The 8941-nt window shown below is 45.9% G+C and overlaps 1 long non-coding RNA gene across 2 annotated transcripts; it reads right to left on the bottom strand.

The window, feature by feature from the left end:
• Positions 1 to 2988: 2988 nt before the first annotated feature.
• On the bottom strand, positions 2989 to 6959 carry LOC119310217. 2 transcript variants are annotated; one of them, XR_005150677.1, is made up of 8 exons: positions 6664 to 6959; positions 6429 to 6535; positions 6278 to 6341; positions 6026 to 6154; positions 5210 to 5387; positions 4868 to 5131; positions 4682 to 4738; positions 2989 to 3384 (listed from the first exon to the last, which is right to left on the bottom strand). It is a non-coding gene; the product is annotated as an uncharacterized LOC119310217 (long non-coding RNA). The 2 variants fall into 2 exon arrangements; XR_005150676.1 differs by having other exon boundaries at positions 4868 to 5387.
• Positions 6960 to 8941: the final 1982 nt, after the last annotated feature.

Raw genomic sequence — 8941 nt, 5'->3', positions numbered from 1 at the left:
TTTAACTGTAACGCCCGGATAATTAAGCTACAGTAATCCTCTGCTAATGAGGTCACATCACCGCTGTTACTGTTGCTAATCTCGTTTAGATTCAAATGATTCAAATTTAAATTTAAAACTTAAGTAAAAAATAAAAGTTTTCAAATGTGGAAACTAAAATGTGTGAAGTGTGGAAAATAATCTTTGGATATTTATCATATAGAAACCACACTCCTATAAAGTGTTTAAATGTCCAAAAATAAATAGAACAGTTGCTTAAACAATTATATAAATGCCCTTTATAATTTCTAAAAATAGCAAACTAATTTTAATAGAGTCCAAACATCATGTGACAGAGGGTTAAACTAAAACACTGTTTTAGGTAGGGGTCTCATATTTTTATTAAACTATAATGGTGTGGAAACTAAATGAAACAATAAGGGGGGAAATGATAAAAAGCTAATAGACAAAGAAATATATAATAAAATTAAATGAAACAACCCCCTCCCCTGGGCCACTTAGCCCACCTAACCACCAGGCCAGCCCACCGCGCTTCCCCATCCCCCTCCTCTGTTCACAAAGGAGGCGTGGACAGCGCCGATTGCCGCCACGGCCCCAACGATCACCATGGCGCCCATCCGCCGGCCCTGGTGCCTACTTAGTGCCCCCCGTGTCCTCGGGTCGAACCGTAGCCCTCATTCTCTTCTCCCACCTGCGCTGTTTTTCTTCCTCCACGCGACAAGCCGAAGCTCCCTAGCCATGGCCGTCGCCAACCTCACGCCCATCGTCATCCCTGCCACCTAGGACTGCACCAGGGGCTCCGAAGACCACATCCACGTCAACTGCAAGCGCCAGTTCAAGATCATCGCCCCTCCGTGGATTGGATCGACCTCGTCTTCTTCCACGCGCGCCGCTGACGTTCTTCTACGGTCCCCTCTGCTCTGCTGCTACTAAGCCACCGCCGGGCCCCCGTGTGCCTCCCGGTGAGCACACGCACCTCCTCTCCCCTCCCGTTCTTGCGCCGTAGGCCGCCGTCCCCGAGCCTGTCTGAGCTCCCACATACGCGTACGTGCGTGCATCCTGTTGCTGCGATGTTGCTGCTGGTGCCGCTGCTACTCTGCGTCGCTACGAGCTGCTGCTGCCTGTGGCCCCTACTGCTGCCGCGCCCCCTAGTACCCGCTCACGCCCGCCCTACCGCGGTTCCCAGCCGGCCACTTCGCCGCCTCTGCCACGCCCACGCCGCACTGGCCTCTGGAAATCGCCGGCCTCCCGTCGACGCAGCCTTCACAGCCACCCGTACGCCTGGGCTTGCCCTGACCCCGCACTGGCCTTGGTTCGCTCTCGCGCGTGCTGCAGCCCCGCGCTCGCCGTCGCCGCCGCGCTGCTCTGCTGCTGCCGCCGTCACTTGCCATCGCCGCATCGCCGCCCCCACTCCCGCAAGGCCGTGGCCTCGTGCCGCTTCTTGATACGTCGCCAGCGTATCTATAATTTCTGATTGTTCCATGCTATTATATTACCTGTTTTGGATGTTTATGGGCTTTACTTTACACTTTTATATTATTTTTGGGACTAACCTACTAACCGGAGGCCCAGCCCGAATTGCTGTTTTTTGCCTATTTCAGTGTTTCGAAGAAAAGGAATATCAGACGGAGTCCAAATGGGATGAAACCTTCGGGAGCGATCTTTTTGGAACAAATGCAAACCAGGAGACTTGGAGTGGACGTCAAGCAACGAGCTAGGCGGTCACGAGGGTGCCCTACGCGCCGTGTAAGGGTGGGCGCGCCCCCACCCTCGTGGGCCCCTCGAGCGCCCACCGACCTACTTCTTCCTCCTATATATATCTACGTACCCCGAAACCATCCAGGAGCACCACGAAACCTAATTCCACCGCCGCAACCTTCTGTATCCGTGAGATCCCATCTTGGAGCTGATGTCTACTACACAACCTTCTTCTTGTAGACGTTGTTGGGCCTGCAAGTGCACAGGTTTGTAGGACAGTAGAAAATTTCCCTCAAGTGGATGACCTAAGGTTTATCAATCCATGGGAGGCATAGGATGAAGATGGTCTCTCTCAAACAACCCTGCAACCAAATAACAAAGAGTCTCTTGTGTCCACAACACACCCAATACAATGGTAGATTGTATAGGTGCAATAGTTCAGCGAAGAGATGGTAATACAAGTGCAATATGGATGGTAGATAAAGGTATTTGTAATCTGAAATTATAAAAACAGCAAGGTAACAAGTAACAGAAGTGAGCGTAAACGATATTGCAATGGTAGGAAACAAGGCTTAAGGTTCATACTTCACTAGTGCAAGTTCTCTCAACAATAATAATATAGATAGATTATATTACAATCCCTCAACATGCAACAAAGAGTCACTCCAAAGCCACTAATAGCGGAGAACAAACGTAGAGATTATGGTAGGGTACGAAACCACCTCAAAGTTATTCTTTCGGATCAATCTATTCAAGAGTCTGTACTAGAATAACACCTTAAGACACAAATCAACCAAAACCCTAATGTCACCTAGATACTCCATTGTCACCTCAAGTATTCGTGGGCATGATTATACGATATGCATCACACAATCTCGGATTCATCTATTCAACCAACACAAAGTACTTCAAAGAGTGCCCAAAGTTTCTAGCGGAGAGTCAAGATGAAAACGTGTGCCAACCCCTATGCATAGGTTCATGGGCGAAACCCGCAAGTTGGTCACCAAAACATACATCCACTACTAGGAAAAAGGCTACTAGCAGCGCGGGTAAAATGCTACTAGTAGCGCGGGTACTCGCGCTAGTAGTATCGCGCTACAGCTAAACATTAGTAGCAGCGCGGGTGCACCCACGCTACTACTAACCTAACTACTAGTAGCGCTCACATATATCCCACTCTACTACTAACCTAACTACTAGTAGCGCTCATTTCTTATTTCCCACGCTACTACTAACCTAATTACTAGTAGCGCTCATTTGTTTCCCACGCTACTACTAATAATTTAGGAATTAAAAAAATAGAAGTTAGATGTAATATTCATGAATGGCAATACACCCAGTGCAAACCAAACCAACGTCACATAACATTCTCAAGATTCCATTTAACATCAGACACACACAATGATCATTGAAAGGTGGGTACTTTCCCTGGTGTTCCATCACCAACCTAAACAGACAACTTCCCTAGATGTATCTACCAAGGCTCGGAGCTTAGACGACGGTGGACCCGAATCCTCCCTCCCCCCGGATGGTGGCGTCGAGGTCCTCCACCTCGGCGACCTCCAACATCGAAATCACCTGGACAATCATCTACACGACATGGCCACCAGCTTCACGGAGAAGTCCGCCTCTGAGTGGTTGAAGAGCACAGCGCCCACCGGCTGCGCTAGTCAGCGTCGATCACCCCTGCGCCCATGTCGAGAAAGTGAAAACTTGTTAGTACGCAAATTGCATCAGTTCAACTAAATGGTATATTACAATTCACAAGACCCATTAATTAAGTTAAGATTCTTTCTCATCTAGCAATTTAAAGGGGCTCATGCCGAAAATATATGCTTAATTCCTCACTGGCTATTCAAACTAAATGGTCCAAGAACTTTGGGACAATCAACAACCTTTCCACTTGATCTCCGCTAGCTACTTCGGATTCAACAAGAAAAGGAACATTTATTTGAACTGAAAAGAACAAGCAGGCAAGCATGCTATCAATCTTCTGGCTAGAATTTCACAAAATGCACCTGTCAAGTGTACTCTAACAATCGACGTGTCCCATCTCCTCATGATTAAGGACTCTAGCTGAGCCGACAACATGGAGCAAGATGTAGTCGTTTCCGAGCATATCAAAATACTGTACCCAGGAACATATATTTTGGGACAGCAAACTAAATTGATGGCTGCTCTCAAACCGTACATCCAAACGACACAAATAAATATTCTAAAGAAACCTTGGAACTTTATCTAAAACTTATGTAAAGGGGCCAACTCAAAATTCTAAGCCTAGCTAACTCATTTTTTCAGATATAAGCTTGCTGTCCAAATTGGACAGTGCAGTTTTTAACTGAACCAAGTTCAGTTTACAGCCATGATGCAGAACTAGATGCTAAAACTAACACCTGGAGGGGGGTTCCCCGACATTACTTCACTATGGATTGGATAAAGAATCAATAAGGACAACACCCACGGTAAAACTCGTGTGTCAATGTTTGCAGTTTGGACCATCAGTTAAAATAAATGCACTAGCAAGTTAGCCTCTACATCAACCAGCATCAATGTTTGCAGTTTGGACCATGAGATTAATATTCAAATCCTAAAGTGAACTCTTCAAGCGTGGGATGTGCTCAGATTTCAAGAGAATTCTGAATACAAGATTCAGGAGGCTACTGGCTAGCATCTGGGTAGTCGAATTACTGTCCAATCTAGAACCAATCTAGAACCAAGCCATGCAATAAATCTAGAACAGCTCACAAATCTAACCACGACAGCTCTCCCAAGATCCAATCGTAAAACAGTAAAGGCGGCCCAAGCTAAGATTGAATTTTAGGCCTGGCACAGATACAGAAAGAAAGAAGAAAACATAACATTCAATCCTTATTCTGTACACTACATACACTAGTATGACCATATTTAGTTTACTGCAATTACCATGTACAATTCAAATGAGAACATATAAGATCAAAGGTAGGAGTAAGACATGGATAAATACCTCACTGGCTGCCACAACGTCTAACTTTTTCTTCCACTTATTTGGTTGCCTCAGTCCCTGTAGAATAAATATTTGAAAATCTGTAACCCACACGTGATCAATGGAAGAATGAATAAAAGATAAATGGTGAATTTCACATCGTTGATTCATGGTTCATATGGTAACATCAAGCACATAACTAAGTACCTGATTCAAATGAAATCTGCAAGTTATCACCAATTCACCGTATCAGACATGTTCCCTGCAGAACACAGGACGATGCAGGACGCCAACGCCGGACGCCAATCTCTGTCCGTCGGCGGCAATCGTACCTCGCGCCCTCGCATTAGCATCCTCGTTGCCAGGGTTGCCGCAGGCCCGCACGCAGCCACGCACCAACCGCTGAAGCCTTCTCCGCTAGTTCCTCTGATTTTCTTGAGGCGCTAATTCCTCTGATGGCTTCCCTACAGGCTACATGTAGGTGGCTGGTTCCCAACGGCTTTCCAATTTACCAAGCCCAAGGCCCAAATAATGGTTCAGAAAATTAACCATGGAAGCTTTTATGTCACTATGTGGGTGTGAAACAAACAGAACTTATATGCCAGCAGTGCATATTAGAAGATGAAAATGCATGTCCCTCCGTAACATTTCTACTGCATGTTCATACTATGTTATGCATCTGATCCTTGCATGGAAGGGATCTAACATACAGCGCCCATCCCAATTCCTACAAAGCAAACAACCATTAGTCAGTTGGTCTGTCCCGCAAAAAATCCCCTTCTATTATTATGATACATGAAGAAATCTTTCAGAACAAACAAAGGCTGCAAGCAGGGGAATCACAGATAAGACCCACATGTCTGAGGCGCTGCTAGTGGGTTAGCTAATGTACTGCTCATGCATATCTATTTGAGTATAGCTTTTTTCTCAAGAACCGTTCTAAGCTTCCAAGCTATTGCTACTCCGGATCAAATTATATCATCTACTATATATGTTCGTATGATTAAATTTTTAAAATGTAGCCATTCATATCACTTCCAAAGATCCAAAATTTCTAAATCTTTCTGAATCTCCTCCTAGAGGATACCTTGGTGAAAACAAACAAATTATGCAGCGATCAACAGCAAGGGTGCTTTGTCCACTGGAAGAACTCAATTAACTATCTATGACAAAAATATTATGCACATGATATGGACGGTTGTAGTAAAATCTAAATGAAAATAAATTCTAAACAAATGCTATAGAAGTAAATCTGAAATTGGTAGCAGCCTCACAAATAAGGTCACAGCTTAGAACAGGTGCTTGTTCCCACAAGGTTGCACAAGGTCGCAGGTTAGAATAGCTACAAAATTAACTCTGAATTACCTCTGGACGCTGGAGCAGGGTACCCTCAAGTTCTTGTGTGCACAAGGTTGACGCTTAGAACACAGTGAGGTCCGCCGGGGTAACCAGATCGCCAAACAGCCACAAACAGACTTTGAGTTGCTGCGCATACTACAAATAAAGGGGGAACTGATTCAACAAGCCATCAAAATTAGCAAGGATAATGTGTCCTAGAAAAATAAAATAGTAGTATGTTCTTTGCAGCAGGTAAATTTCTTAGGACTAGGAACATACAGCATTTTGAGGCACTTGCAATATGCAGTCCCACTACTGTATCGGCCACGAAGGGAACAATGACCTGAAGAAGACGAAGAAGATCCATGGTGAGGATGGCTGCTACTCTGCAAATCGACAGTACCCAAACAAGAAGAAGAGTGAGATTGACCTTCCCAAGGGCAAGGTCCCGGTGCGCAGCGCCGACGAGGTGCCGGCTCCCGCCTTGCTTCGCAACCAGGGTAGAAAAACCCCGGAACAGCGCTCCTCCTCCTCCACCTGATGGCGCCATTCGATTCCATCAACATTCAGCAAAGGGGGGAGTAGATCGACTTGCTGCTGCTGTAACTAGTGTAAATCAATTCGATCAGCAAAGGGGGGCAGTGAACCCTAGCCAGCTTGCTCACGTTGGGGATGGCGGCGGCGGCAACACAGGTGGGAGGAGGGGCGCCGGCGAGGGCGAGGCGGCGGCGCATGATGCTCCGCCCGACCGCCGCGCCTGAAACCCTAGCCGCGGGGGAGGGTTGCTGGTGGGCACGAGCGTCGAATCCAGCCGAAGGGGAGGAAGTAGCGGAGGGAGGCTAGCTCAGGAGCGTGCCTGGCGGTGGAAGGAGTCGCCGGAGCGAGGCGAGGCGGCCGGCGTATGTGGCTGGAGCGGCAAGGAGTCACAGTAGAGAGAGAGCGGGGGCTCACGGAGAGAGGGGGAGTTATTTTTTTGACAGGGATGGGTACCCTTAGTTGTAGCGATGCTCTTGAGCCACGCTACCACTGCAATCCAAACCGTAGCGCCGCCTAGCAAATACGCGCTATTATTGAGTAGGGTCAAAAAACGGGTTTCGTCGAACGATAGTAGTAACGCTGGTTGTACCTCTAGCGCGCTATTACTATTTTACTACTAGTAGCGCGGGTTTATAACCCTCGCTAATATTATGGCATGGCCCGGGGGCACGGTAGAGACCGTTTAGTAGTAGCGAGGGTTAAAAACCCGCGCTACTAGTATCAACTTAGTAGTAGTGAGGGGTAAAAACACGCGCTACTAGTAAGTAGCAGTAGCGAGGGATATAAACCCTCGCTGGTAGTAAGCGTCTGTGTATAAGCTTTTCCCTAGTAGTGATCAAGTGGCACAAGATATCCTATTGTCACCACAGATAAGCATGGCAAGACATACATCAAGTGTTCTCAAATCATTAAAGACTCAATCCGATAAGATAATTTCAAGAGGAAAACTCAATTCATCACAAGAGAGTAGAGGGGGGGGGAGAAATATCATAAGATCCAACTATAATAGCAAAGCTCAGGATACATCAAGATCGTGCCATAGAGGGAACACGAAAGAGAACACCAGAGAGAGATCAAACACATAGCTACTTGTACATACCCTCAGCCCCGAGGGTGGACTACTCCCTCCTTGTCATGGATAGCGTCGGGATGATGAAGATGGCCACCGGTGAGGGATCCCCCCTCCGGCAGGGTGCCGAAATGGGCTCCCGAGAGGTTTCTCGTGGCTACAGAGGCTTGCGGCGGTGGAACTCCCGATCTATCTTCTCTGTTGATATTTTTAGGGTACGTGGGACTATATAGGCGAAAGAAGTCGGTCGGGGGGTGCTCGAGGGGCCCACGAGACGGGGGGCGCGCGCCGAGGAGGGGTGGGCGCACCCTCCTATCTCCTGGCCTCCTCGAGGATCTTCTGACGTGAACTCCAAGTCTACAGGATCATATTCTTCCAAAAAATCACGCTGCCGAAGGTTTCATTCTGTCTGGACTCCGATTGATATTTCTTTTCTTCGAAATACTGAAACAGGCAATAAAACAACAATATGGGCTGGGCCTCCGGTTAATAGGTTAGTCCCAAAAGTAATATAAAAGTGTATAATAAAGCCCGTAATCATTCAAAACAGATAATAAAATAGCATGAATGCTTCATAAATTATAGATACGTTGGAGACATATCAGCATCCCCAAGCTTAATTCCTACTCGTCCTCGAGTAGGTAAATGATAAAGAAAGAATTTATGAAGTGTGAATGCTAGAAGGTGCATAAGTTTGATCAATGATAATTTCAATCACCTTTTCTAGCATGATTATATGTCATAACAGTATTTCATCTCATAAAACTTTTCATGATCAAGTAACAAGCTATTCACATGTTAAAGCATAGACTATAAACTTTCTTGAAAACTAGCAAACTTAATTCTTAGTCATCAAACAATTACAATTCATCTTATTTTCAGGAAGGGTCTATGTCAGAGCTTTGATTTAGCAAACTCCACATACTCAACTATCATATAGTCTTCTACAATTGCTAACACTCACACAATACTTGTGGTTATGAAGTTTTAATCGGACACTGAGAAAGATAGGGGCTTATAGTGTTGCCTCCAAACGTATTCACCTTTGGGTGATGTCAACAATAGTAGTTCATGCTAACTTACATCCAATTGGATATATATGTCAGGATCACCCCAACACAAAGTGCTTGCCAAAGGATAAAATGAAAAAGGGAAATGTGAAGATCACCTTGACTCTTGCATAAAGTAAAAGACATAAAGTAAAAGATAGGCCCTTCGCAGAGGGAAGCAGAGGTTGTCATGCGCTTTTAGGGTTGGATACACAAAATCTTAATACGAAAGAACGTCACTTTATATTCCCCCTTGTATATGGACCTTTATTATCCAGTCCGTCGCTT

This window comes from Triticum dicoccoides, chromosome 5B (assembly GCF_002162155.2).
Source record: "Triticum dicoccoides isolate Atlit2015 ecotype Zavitan chromosome 5B, WEW_v2.0, whole genome shotgun sequence".
In the NCBI taxonomy this organism is placed as follows: domain Eukaryota; kingdom Viridiplantae; phylum Streptophyta; class Magnoliopsida; order Poales; family Poaceae; genus Triticum; species Triticum dicoccoides.
The sequence above is the reverse complement of the archived record's forward strand: the minus strand, read 5'-3'. Positions and strand labels throughout refer to the sequence as shown.